Genomic DNA, 13,139 nt, shown 5'->3' with positions numbered 1-13,139 from the left:
AGCTAGAGAGAGCCAAGCCTTGGACTCCGTCCTCAGAAGGCAGCGATAAAGTTTTCCAAGTGGAATCAAATGTGCGGGGAGGATCCAGATGCTGGGATGACCTGTCTTTTCCACTGGAATCTTTCAGACTCCAGAGCTCTCCAGAGCCTGTAAGAATCCTGCTGTTTAGCTGCAGGCTAAAAGACTCAGAAAAATGTCAAAAAGAGATTACGATCAAGATGTAGATACGTTCAGTAGCCTAAGGCGGGGATGCTAGGTCTCCACCTCCCCGGTCCACTTTCAGACATGGGGCCTTGCAGTGAGCCCTGGTGGGAGGCAGAGCTCCACCTGCTGCGGGGGAGACGGCAACCTCAACCTCCACGGCCTCACTCTTCATCACCCCCCCCGCCCCCACCCCCACCCCCACAGCGAGATCATCGCGTGTGACCTAAGCTGGACAGCCAGATGCTTGGCCTGGGTTCTGCCTCTGCCGCGAGTGGCTCAAAAAAGCCGGGAGTTCAGAACTCCTTCTGGAAGGGGCAGCAGCATCCAGGGCTGAGATGCAAGGTCAGTGGCATTAGCACCTTCGCTTTGGTTCTAGACACCCAAGGCCCCACAGTCCTGATGGATGTCGGAGCCCTTGTTGTTCAGACTCTCAGGGAGCCATGGTGTGTCGTCTCGATGCATTCCTTTTCTCCTTAATTTAGCCAGATTACCCTATCATGTCCTTTTACCTCCACAGTGGTTCCTCTGGCCCCCAAGACAGCACCTACACTCAAGCTTCTATCTTACCTTCTGTGAAGGCAGTCTCATTTAGCTACCCACACATCTGAGAGGACTACAGCCACCTAAGCGTCGCAAATACGGACAAATGCCATAAATGCTGGCTCTAACGACCTCTCTGTCCCTGGTTCTGCTGGTTGGGGCATTACCATCAGAAACAAAAGGCATTAACACTGAAAAGAAATAAAATAAAATTAAATTAAATTAAATTAAATTTTTAAAAAAGAAATGAAAGGCATTGCCATGCCCTGGGACTCTTCCCTATTTCTCCACCAATTCAGGGAGAGGTGGACATGGAGCCAGGAAACCTGGCTTCTAGAACTTGCACGTGCCACTTCAACCCTGGGGCAGGTGATATGGGCAACACCTATTTCACAGGGAGGTGAAAGCAAAGGAGAAGCCCCCAGTGCAAAGCCCCCTAATTCCTAGATCAATCATTCTTTTTGGTCCTCTCTTTCTTGACGTGCCCAATGATCAACAGTTGATCAATTTCAGCTCCGTTTAATAAATACTTATACGGAGAGTTTCCATGTGCCACCTGCCATACCAGGTGCCCAAAATCACAGTAAAACACAAAGTTGCCCCCCACCACCTTCAGCATGACACCATGCTCTCCTGGGGTTCTTCCTTCCCCACCATTCTTTCCTTCCCAGTCTCTACTGCTGATTCCTTCACACTGCACCTTTTTTTTTTTTTTAAGATTTTATTTATTTACTTGAGAGAGAGAGAGATCACAAGTAGGCAGAGAGGCAGGCAGAGAGAGAGGAGGGAGCAGGCTCCCTGCTGAGCAGAGAGCCTGATGCGGGGCTCGATCCCAGGACCCTGAAATCATGACCTGAGCCGAAGACAGAGGCTTAACTCATTGAGCCACCTGGCGCCCCCACACTGCACCTCTTAAATGGTGATCCCCTCATCTTCTACTGTATGCTCTTTATGGGTCAGTATCAGCTTCCCTATCTCCAACCGCCATCTATGTTCTGGGATCCCCAAATGTCTGCTCCAGGAGGTCTGATAGACAGGGGACTGAAGGGAGATAATCAGGTTTGTTTGGAACTTGTCTTGAAGCTGCAGCTACACACTAAGTCATTTTTTTAAAAATATGTATTTAATGGGGCGCCTGGGTGGCTCAGTGGGTTAAAGCCTCTGCCTTCAGCTCAGGTCATGATCCCAGTGTCCTGGGATCGAGCCCCACACCAGACTCTCTGCTGAGCAGGAAGCCTGCTTCCTCCTCTCTCTCTCTCTGCCTGCCTCTCTGCCTACTTGCAATCTCTGTCAAATAAATAAATAAAATATTGGGGCTCCTGGGTGGCTCAGTGGGTTAAGCTGCTGCCTTCGGCTCGGGTCCTGGGATCGAGTCCCACATCGGGCTCTCTGCTCAGCAGGGAGCCTGCTTCCCACGCCCCGCCGCCCGCCTGCCTCTCTATCTACTTGTGATCTCTCTCTCTGTCAAATAAATAAATAAAATCTTTTAAAAAAAATAAATAAATGAATAAAATCTTTAAAAAATATATGTATTTATTAAATATATATATATTTATTTACTTACTTACTTACTTGAGAGAGAGAGAGATCGAGGAGGGAGAGAGGGAGAGGGAAAAGCAGAGAAGCAGACTCCCCGCTGAGTGCAGGGGCAGACACGGGGCTCAATCTCATGACCCTGAGAGCATGACCTGAGCCGAAATCAAGAGTCAGAAGCTTAACTGACTAAGCCACCCAAGCACCCCAGTGAGTAATCATTTTTACTTAAATGATGTTTATTTGGGATGGTTTAGTTAGGGATCACAGAAGGGCAACATCCCTCCTTGCCGTCTCCGGCCGTCATTGGGGAACTCCTGCCTGGACCCGTATGTCCGGCTACCCACTAGACATCTCTCCCTCAGATGTCCCATCTCGTGAGCTGCGTGTACCTCCAACTCAACTGTCTGAATTCAGACTCATCGTCTCTCCCCTAAAATCTGTTCTTCCTCCTGTGTCTCCAGCAGAACCTGAGCAAATACTCAGGCTTCTCCCTCGCTCCATACATGTGGCTGGTCCTCAAGGCCTGTCAACGCCACTCCCTTAATGCCTTCCTCATCCAGCTCCTCCCTCCCCCACTGCTCTTGGCTCAGACCCTCCGTCTTGCCCCAGTGACGACAATGACCTCCTCACTGGTCTCTTTGCTGTCCGTCTCCCCCCATTTCTATTCAGTCCTCCACATCACAGCCGAGTGGACTTTCAAAAAGAAAATCAGGGGCGCCTGGGTGGCTCAGTGGGTTAAGCCTCTGCCTTCGGCTCAGGTCATGATCTCAGGGTTCTGGGATCGAGCCCCGCATCGGGCTCTCTGCTCAGCAGGGAGCCTGCTTCCTCCTCTCTCTCTCTGCCTGCCTCTCTGCCTACTTGTGATCTCTGTCAAATAAATAAATAAAATCTTTTAAAAAAATTTAAAAAAATCAATCTCTCTCTCTCACACACACACACACACACACACACACACACACACACAGTCCTCTGTGGCTCCCACTGCTCTCACAGTAAGATCCAAACCTCTTAGCGGACACAAACAGCTGGCATGAGCTCCAGCCTCTGTCTGCCATGTTAAGCACTCTCTCCCACCAGTGCTCCCTCACACTCCGCTGCTTGCGGTTCCCAGAGCGTCCCATGTCGTATCATGCCTCCATTCCACCGGCCTGAGCTGTTCCCCGTGTCAAGAATACCCTGATTCTCTTTGCCACCTGGTGGACACCTACTCGTTTCTTAGAACTCCACTCAAAATCAGGTCCTCCACGAAGCTTCTCCTTCATTCATTCCACAGCGTTCACCAAGCGCAGGCACCATGCAAAGTCCTGGGTCCACCGTGGACCCTTCTTAACACTCCTGTCTCCTCTGGCCTGGCAGAAGTGACCACAGACCCCCAAACACCGTCACACTGATGTCCATGCCACTAACTGTTCTTGGCTTTTGCTCATGTCTGTCTCCTTCACACACCATGGGCACTTTGAAGGGCGAGGCTGAATCTTGATCTTTGTATCTCCAGGACCTAGCCCAGAGCACACAGTAGGGATTCAATAAATGCATGTCACATGAGCGAATGGCGAGGATTCCCTTTTATGAGGGAAAGTACCCTGTAAACCATGCTGGGCAGGGTTCCCACTGCGGCTCTGGCTGGTTTCTTTTTCTCTGTCCCTGGGCAAGTCAGATCCTAAATGCCAGCTGGGTGGCTCAGCACAGCCTCCCTGGGGAAATGGTAGAGGAAATTCTGAGCTTTCCACCACGTCTAGGGCAAGTGGAAGTGGGATTGGGGAGTGGCTGTTGGCTCCTAAGTTGTCACAGAACACCTGCTCTTGGGAAGCCACAGAGGAAGTAGACACAGACTTGTGGAAGATCCCACTCAGGCCCCTTATGGAGGCTGCCACAGGGAGACTGACAGAGGGCTAGTGCTTTAGGGCAGAGAAACGTGTGTTTCTGGGCAAAGAAAAGTGTGTTCCTGGGCCTTCTCCTGGGTCCATCAGGAGAGGACTGGGATCTCAGGAACTGGGAGGATTTCTCCATTTCCTCAATGTAGCCCAACCCACGTTCTACACTCAGAAAATACCCAGTAATCACTGGCCAGCTGGGCCTGGTTAGGAGTTTTTAGGGACTCAACAAGTTGACAGCAATTAAGATCAATGAAGACTGTAATGAGATGATAAAATGGTAAGAAGCCTACTAAAAAAGCATCCCAGTCTCTTCTTAAAGATCTCCCCCTAAACCCTCCTTGTTCCTTGTTGTTTGTAAGTTTCTTTCTATTCTTTATTTTTTATTTATTAAGACTTTATTTGTTTGAGAGTGAGCAAGAGAGAGAGAGCATGAGAGGGGGGCAGAGGGAGAAGGAAAAGCAGACTCCCCACCAAGCAGGGAGCCCGATGCAGGAGCTCAATCCCGGCGTGGAATCATGACCTGAGCGGAAGGCAGACACTTAACCAACTGAGCCACCCAGGTCCCCCAAGTTTCTCCTTTTTAAATCTTTGTGTACTGCCTTAAGGAAACTGAAGAGATGGAGTCCTTGGCTCACAAACAGACGTGAGGGAACTAATGATTACGGTGACTGAGATAATCCATGCAGGATGGCAAAAGGAAATGGAATGTGGAGATTGTGCCCCAACCCTTCTACTCCACAGCTGTGTGATCTCAGAGAAGACACTTTCCCTCTTTGAAACTGCATTAAAGATGAGTTACTACAAGTGCCCTTCCCAGCTTTAAATGCTTAACCTCAGGATTCTCTGAGATGCTGTTACCACAGTTACTGTAAATCAGGGGCTGGATGAAAACAATCCCTGAGGTCCTAGTCAACTCTAATTTTTATTTATTTCTTATTTATTTATTTTTTTACCTAGTCAACTCTAAAAGGGGATTGTTGGGGCACCTGGGTGGCTCAGTGGGTTAAAGCCTCTGCCTTCCGCTCAGGTCATGATCCCAGGATCCTGGGATCGAGCCCCACATCAGGCTCTCTCTCTGCCTACCCGTGATCTCTCTGTCAAATAAATAAATGAAGTCTTTAAAAAATAAATAAATAAATAAAAGGGGATTGTTCAGGGCGCCTGGCAGGCTCAGCTGGTGGAGCGTGCAACTCTTGATCTCGGGGTTGTGGGTTCAAGCCTCCCATTATGTGCAGCGATTACTTAAAAATAAAATTTAGACAAATAAAAGCTGATTACTTAGTGAAACCGCAGATTCTAGAAATGATTGGTTTATTAAATGCAGTTTAGGCATAACTTATCAGAAATAGTTTTCTATGTAAATCACAGTTTCACTCCTGTATGTTGTTCAAGAATTTTCAATTCAAAGTCCGATCGGCATATGAACTGCAACATTGTGTGTCCTGGAGAAAGACAGGAAGCAGCCTAAATGCTCTTCAGTAAGAAACTAGTTACATAAATGATGGCATTTTCCTACAGGGAAATACAATCTAGCTAGTGGAAAACATGAGGCAGCTCTAAATGCATTGTTACAGGATAATCGACAAGATACATTAAGTGAAAAACACAGAATGCAGAACCCTATGTATAGTATGCCAGAATTTTGCTTACATATTCAGATTTTCTTGTCTGCAAAGGCTACCTCTGGAAGCATGGCTGAAAAATGACAAATCATAGTTGCCTAAGACAGGGACACTGACAGATTGAAGAAACGGGAACATGAGAGAAGGGGAAATTTATTTTTTTGAAAATTTCAGGTTATCAGATCATTCAATATTTTCTTATGGCTTCTGCTTTGTAATCTTTCTTAAGAAGGTCTTCCTTCCCTCAAGGTTAAAAATAGATATTTTTCTAATTCTACTGCATTTGTATATGTGGGCATAATATGTAATCTCCTATCTAATGCTGAAATGACATTTGAGACTTACTTTATACTATATAACTGATCTCTTTTGAAATTTGAACCTTATTTATATATTACCTTTTTAATAGAAAGTGGGAGGGGGGGAATCTACCAGATTTTATTTTTAAATAAAACAATACTTGGGGGGGGCGCCTGTGTGGCTCAGTGGGTTGAGCCTCTGCCTTCGGCTCAGGTCATGATCTCAGGATCCTGGGATGGAGCCCCGCATCAAACTCTGCTCAGCGGGGAGCTGCTTCCCTCTCTCTCTGTCTGCTGCTCTGCCTACTTGTGATATCTCTCTGTCAAATAAATAAAATCTTTAAAAAAGAAAAGAGAAGCCTATGAGCCACTTTTCATTAAAATATATATATACGTGGGGGCCACCCGGCTGGCTCAGTTAGTACAGCATGTGACTCTTGATCTTGGGGTTGTGAGTTTGAGCCCCATGCTGGGTGTAGAGATTACTTAAAAAATAAAATCTTTAAGGGGTGCCTGGGTGGCTCAGTCGCTGAGCTTCTGCCTTCGGCTCAGGTCATGATCCCAGGGTCCTGGGATCAAGCCCTGCGTTGGGCTCCCTGCTCGGAGGGAAGCCTGCTTCTTCAGCTCTCCCACTCCCCCTGCTTGTGTTCCCTCTCTCGCTGTGTCTCTCTCTGTCAAATAAATAAAATCTTTAAGAAAAAAAAATCTTTAAAAAAATAAAAGAAAAAACAATTTTTTTAGGAATCTATTTTACAGGGTACATGTTATGGTATGCAAATTATATCAACTATGTCTCAATTCAAAAAGAAAGAATCTAGCTTATACGGCAAAGTTGAGAATAACAGCATGAGAACTGGCCCGGTCAAGGCCAACTTTAGGGTTTAGCCAGGATCTCCCAGAGACTCGGTTTTCTAGTTTAGCCTACCTTTGTAGATTCAGTGCCTCTTTGGGCGAAACAAAGCTGCAACGAACCAGGAAGCACCTTTGTCTTCCTCCAAAGTCTTGCCTGAGAGTTGCCCTACCTCCTATCAGACTGGTTCCCTTGGGAGACCAGGCCAACACAGATGACAAAGGCTCTCCCGGGGGAGCAGGTGCTCAGGCATAGGACATTGTGGGGCAGGTCAACCAGGCTCAAATTAGTCTGGAAGCTGCACAGATACTATCCCGCCGCCCTGGGGAAGAGGGGCTGGAAACGGAACAGAATGGTGACGTCCGAAGCCAGGAGGCGCGGGGAGGAGGGCAGGCTGGGTGAACATTCAGAATACAGCCCAAGAACCACGGTCCCTGGAGCTTGGCGTGGCTGCGCGTGTCTACACACAAAGCACACAGGACTGCACAGCTATTGCCATTTTATCATCATCATCACTGTCGTCATCACCATCCTCTTCATCACCACCACCAAATACGTACTGGGACTCGCCGCGAGTTAGGGCCCCCAGCCTGGAGATACAAATACACTTAAAACAGGGACGTCCAGTTTGGTTGAAAAATGGTAACCATGGGGGCACCTCGGTGGCTCAGTGGGTTAAAGCCTCTGCCTTCGGCTCAGGTCGTGATCCTAGGGTCCTGGGATCGAGCCCCGTATTGGGCTCTCTGCTCGGCAGGGAGCCTGCTTCCCCTCTCTCTACCTGCCTCTCTGCCTACTTGTGATTCCTGTCTGTCAAATAAATAAATAAAATCTTTTTTAAAAAATGGTAACAGTGGTCCACCCATAGGCATATTAAGAAGCTGGATGAAGGTAGGGTGCCTGTGTGGCTTAACTCAGTCGGTTGGTTGAGTGTCCGATTCTCGACTTCCACTCAGGTCATGATCTCAGGGTCCCGATAGAGCCCAGTGTCAAGCTCCACACTTAGCATGGAGTCTGCTTGTCTTGCTCCCTCTGCTCCTCCCCTATCTCATGCTCCTACTCTCTCTCTCTCTCAGATAAATAAATAAAATCTTAAAAAAAAAAAAAAAGAAGCTGAATGAAGTGTATGATTGATTGAAGCCCAGAGGAAATGTTAAAAATCCTTTAGTCCAGGTTTTTACGTTTTTCTTTGGTACAGGGTCCCGGTGAATGTTAGCACCGGATGGGACGGGGAAGTTCTTAAAGAGGAGAACAGGAACAGGGCTGGAGGGAAAGCAAGACAGAGCCAAGCAGAACAGAAGAAAAAGGCATTCCAGGCTTCTGGGGAAGCAAGAGAGGCAGGAATGCTTGCCACCAGCAGTATGGACAAACACCCAGAGTGAGTCACTGGGTCAGTGAAGAGGGTGAGGGCAGGGGAGCAGCAGAGGCCAGACCCCTGTGTGGAAGGCCCTGACCGCCAGCCTAGAAGTTTGATCCTTACCGTGCAGACAGCAGGGAGCCATTGAAGGTTGCTGAGCAAGAGGGTGACCCTTGCAACCAGGCATTTCAAGTGACATTACAGAGAGCCCTTTATCCCAGGCTTATGCAAAGCCCTGTGTATATTTCAAGTAGCACTCGATACAGAAAGTCATAAAGCAAAGCCCTGTGTCATGCAGACAAGGAAAAAAAGTAGTTTAAGGGTCTCACAAGGAGATGCTTCAGGGAATGCGAGAAATGAAGGGGAGAACATTTTAAAGAAGGAAACGCATGTGCAGCACTGACCCGCCGGGCATCTGGAAAACTGCAACACTTTCTCCAGAGTCTGGCATGCCCTCTTTCAGCTCGTGGGGTGTTTCTTCTGCCTCCTTTTTTGGAGCTTAGCTGTGCTGTCAAAACACTGGACTGTGTATAGGGAGTGAGGCAGCTGGGAGGAGGCAGATGAACAGAGATAGAACTCTCGGGCTTGGGGAGCGTAAAAGGCCTTCCCTCGGAGACCACCGTCTTGCAGGGGACTTTTCCTTCTGCCTCTCTCAGTGGCACTTTGGGGCGTCTGAGAGAGTTGCTGAGTTTACTAGTTACCTCCAATGGTTTCTCCTCTTGAAACAGAATGATGTGTACACTCTGTCTGGTTCTGAATCAGTGCTTTTTCAATATTGTTCCTAGTGGTGCACCGCGAGGCAGGAGGGCTGCTGCGGGGGGGGGGGGGGCAGACAGAGGGGACATGAACTGGGCAGCACCTTTGGGCCACTAATCCTCATTTATGTAAGGTGGGAGAGGAAGTCAGGATTGTGCCCTGGCTCGGGTACAACTGCAGGCAAAGCTCTCTGAACGCTAAGGCAAAACTAGGCAGGCCAAGAGAAGGGCCTGAGTTAGGCACAAACACTAGCCAGGATGAACTAAGATGTGGGCAGGCAACGGCTCCTGGTGAGGCCACAACTCCAGGGAATCTCCCTCCTTCTTTCTCTGGCCTTTACAAGGAGGGGTCCCTCTGCTCCACTCTTCTGCCTACACTACCGGAGGGCCTTTCGGCACCTTGAGGCTCTGCAGCTTCTAAATTAACACCAAGTACCCCGACTCAGAGCTGTCTTTTCTTTGAGGTCCTAAGGGAATGCTCCCCTCCTCTCCCTCTCAAGGCTAGGGCTGGGCACCAGTAGGTCAGGGGAAGCACCTGACCCGAACCTTGACAGTCAAGTTCAGGAAAAACCCAAATGTACCCAGAACAGGAGGTTGGGCAGCTCAGGAACTCAAAACTCCTACCACAGCGGTGTTTTGCTCTAAACCTCATTCCCCTGTGGCCGCTGGGCCTGTATATTCCAGACTTCCTAGAAACATGCTGATTTCACATGTTTTTCCTCGAGTCTCTGGAAGCACATAGGTGACTGCCAGGGACTATGCCCTAATGTTTTGCTTTGGCAAACTGTCACTGCCCATGACACACAGCTGGCACGAGCCTGCAAAACGGCATTTTTCTCCTCCAGGTGAAACTCAGTTACTGGGCTGGGGAGAGGGCCAGGCATGGGGAGCCCCAGGGTGCCAGGGCTATCGTTCCTGCCACTCTGAGCAGAGAAGCTGCCCAAGCACTGGGGGGGAGGGTGCCACAGAGTCACAGAGCAGCCCCGTGGTGCAGGGCTGAATGCTGTCCCGTGAGAATCTTCCACCTATAGGCCACTCTGTCTCTAGGAGAGAGCAGGGGTGCTTCTAGGGGTGGGAGCAGAAGGGCCCTCCTGTATCCTGTACATGCTTTTTGATTGTGATTTCAATCCCTCGACTACGACTACCGTTAGCCATATCTTAGCCACATCGGAGGCCGTGGAGGAGAACCTGTTTGCCTTCTTTCCGCACTTGCAGCCTTGGCTCTCTCCCCGCCGCACACAAGCTCAACAGGTAGGAGGACCCCCCACCCTTCTCTGTGCTGTAGGCCTGACTCAGGAAATGGGCCTGGGGCCCTCCTGGACAAAGTGTACTTGAGTCACGCCTCTGGGAGGAGGGGGTGTCACGCCCCAGCCGCATCCTGCCCACCCCAGACACCATCCCAGACACCCAGTCTCCAAGCCCCAGCACTTTTCCCTTTGCCCAGAACACAATAAAGGAATTAGGACCCACCTACTAAGTTTCTGCAGCTGACACCAAGGCTCAAAGTCTAGCTCGCCAGCTCAGTCACACAAGTCTGACGTGTCCTCTCTGCAGCCAGGCCCCACTCCAGACACCACCATGCAATTTTGCTAATTCAAACTGCTTTCCCATTTGGGGAGGCTGATAGCCATCTCCCAGCTCCTTTTCCTGCTGACGTCACCCCACATTTTCTACAGACACAAATAAGGGTACAGTCCCTGGGATAGTTTTTAGGCTGCCTACGTTGGGAGTGCAGGGATCCTGCCCTCCTGGGTCTACTTCACTTCTCCGGTGTTTGGCAAGTTGTCTGAGGTTAAGGGAGAGGCCAGGAAATAAATCACCTAGCTAAGGTGAAGGGCCAGAAAGAACTTGGTGACTTGCAGCTCAAGCCCAGATCTGTCCCGGGCATTTGCAATGCAAATCTGCGTTTTGTTCGCAGCCACCGCGTCTTGCACAATAGCCTGTGTATAAACATCCACGCCAACAATGCCTGACTGTGCAATCACGCTGTAATTACAGGCCGGCAGGAAGCTGCTGCTAGGAAGGAGCTGCACCATCCAACCTCTAGACGTCCCACGTCCGGAGTCTCCACCGCACCGACGGACACTCCAGCACACCCCGACGCGTCCCGCCGCTGCTCCGCTCGCAGCCTCCAAGTCAGGGAGCCCCGACCCCCCTCCCCCCGCCAACACCTCCCGCCCAGTTGCTCTGTGGGGATGTCATAAACTTCTCGGCTGGTCTTTAAAAAGCCCTGCGCCACGAGGCTACCGAGGGCGGCGGGAAGAACCAGCAAAGTTCGCAAGCACCACCCTGCAGCCCTGGCAGTTTTAGAAAACAGCAGAGAGCGAGATGCCAGAGTGCACTGGAAGCGGGTTCCGGAGTTTTATATAGAAAACACTCACATATGTACGTGGGTGTGCTGACAGTTTTTATGGCTAAATTGCAAAGTGTTAGGCCTTAGGGATTACTGTCAGGTTCGGGACGCGGTGTGGGAGGAGGAAGGGTGGGGGGAGTCGGGAGGGATCGGTTGAAAGGGGGCTTGGGGCCCATTCCGGTTTTGCTTTTGGGAAATGCGTACGGTTGTTTTCCCAAACGTCCGAGTCGCTCTGCTCTTCGTCACTGCAGGGCCGAGCGAAGAAAAGTGGGGGGAAAGTTCCTTTAACTTCCTTCCTGCAACCTCACCGAGGGCTGCGAAGAGGAAGAGCACGTTTCCCTGGGAAGCACCGGGCAGGGCTGGGGCAGCTGCGCCCAGCCTGTGCGGATGCGGGACGCCGGGCGGAGGACCAGCCCCGCACGCAGGCCGCGGGCAGCCCCTCCCTGCACCCCTCCTCTCGCAAACGGCGCCTGGAGAGGCCCGGCTGCAGGGCCCGCTGTTTCAAGCCCCGCGGCAAACCGGCGACAGCAGGGGAGCAGCCCCGGGCCCGGATCCCGGCCGCCGAGCGCCCCCCACCCCCCGCCGTGCCGCGCCGCCCGCACCCCAGCGCTCAGCTCTGCCGGCCCAACCCGGCCCCCCACAACCCCGCCCGCGGGACAAGCCCCGGCACCCCACCCCCCACCGCGTTTCCGAGCCCCACTCCGGCGGCCCGGCGGCCGAGGGGGCGCCCAGCCCGCGGCTCACCTGCGCGCTGGATCCCGGGGCCGCTCAGAGGGGCGCGGGGCGCAGGCGAGCGCAGCCCGCAGACTCAAACTTTGTTGCTCTCGGGACGGCGCAGTCGTCACTTCCTCGCGGAGCGGGCGGCGCGGCCCGGGCGTGTGACCCAGCAGCTCGCGCGGTGGCGCGCCGGGCCCTGCAGCCGCCCGCCCGCCCGCGCCCCCGGCTTTGCGCGCCCCGGTCGCCCCGGCGGCGCCGACTCCCCGGCTCGGCGGGCCCACGGCTGCGGGGGGCCGCGGGCGGTCGTCCTGCGAGGCTGCACCCCTCGGGGTCGTTGACGCGCGGAGGAAACGCGACCGAACCTGTATTCTCAGACCTGGGTCTGGAACGTGGTGTTGGGATTCCGGGACCCCGGCGAGCTGGGGGTTCCAGGCGAAACACACCCAACCCCACAAACAAAAGGGTGGGGGAGGAGGAAGAGAAAGTTTCTCAGTTTCGCGTTGAGGCTTAGAAGGTCAAGTCAGAAAGCGAAGTGCTCTGTGCTTTGCCAAAGAATGCCTAAGCTGGGCCTTAAAACCCGGGTTTCCTCTCCCACGTTCCCTCCACAGGTCTGCACGCTTGTCCTTCGTCATTTCCACGGGTTCTACGCGCGCAGGACGTTTACCATTTATCACACTTCAGGGGGGCTGTTCCAGCGTCCAAGTTGGCGCTGCAAAATGGTTTCTGTTCTCATCCTCCCCCGCGCCTTCCACCTCTTCCTTGACACTCAACTCTCAGAAGATCTCTTTGGGGCCTGATGCATTCCGTGTTTCATCGCGAGCCAAAAGCGCCTTAGAGGGTTGGGGTGGAGTCCTGAGAAGAGGAGCTTCAGGCAGTAGTAATCTTGAAATTTATTCCAGCCCAAAATAAATTCGCTCGCCGTATTCAAAAACTGCAACCAAAAAACCACCTTTTTGGTTTCTGATAAACAGCAACAAAGTAGTTAAACGGCAAGTCTGTAGGGAAGAATTCTCTCTGGGGAAGCTGGAGAGA

General features: G+C 51.5%; 1 protein-coding gene across 3 annotated transcripts in view; it reads right to left on the bottom strand.

The window, feature by feature from the left end:
- Positions 1–12,837, bottom strand: part of MIDEAS (mitotic deacetylase associated SANT domain protein) — a 66,259-nt gene extending 53,422 nt beyond the window's left edge. The window contains exon 1 of one of the 3 annotated variants that reach the window (XM_046007641.1): positions 12,772–12,837. The gene's annotated coding sequence lies outside the window, so the exon portion shown is untranslated. Of the gene's footprint in view, positions 1–10,507; positions 11,202–12,134; positions 12,715–12,771 lie in introns of those variants that run through there. The other 2 variants (XM_046007639.1, XM_046007640.1) reach the window with 2 other exon arrangements.
- Positions 12,838–13,139: the final 302 nt, after the last annotated feature.

This window comes from Meles meles, chromosome 6 (assembly GCF_922984935.1).
Source record: "Meles meles chromosome 6, mMelMel3.1 paternal haplotype, whole genome shotgun sequence".
Lineage (NCBI taxonomy): Eukaryota > Metazoa > Chordata > Mammalia > Carnivora > Mustelidae > Meles > Meles meles.
Note: the sequence above shows the minus strand (reverse complement) of the source record. Positions and strands in the feature narration are given on the sequence as shown.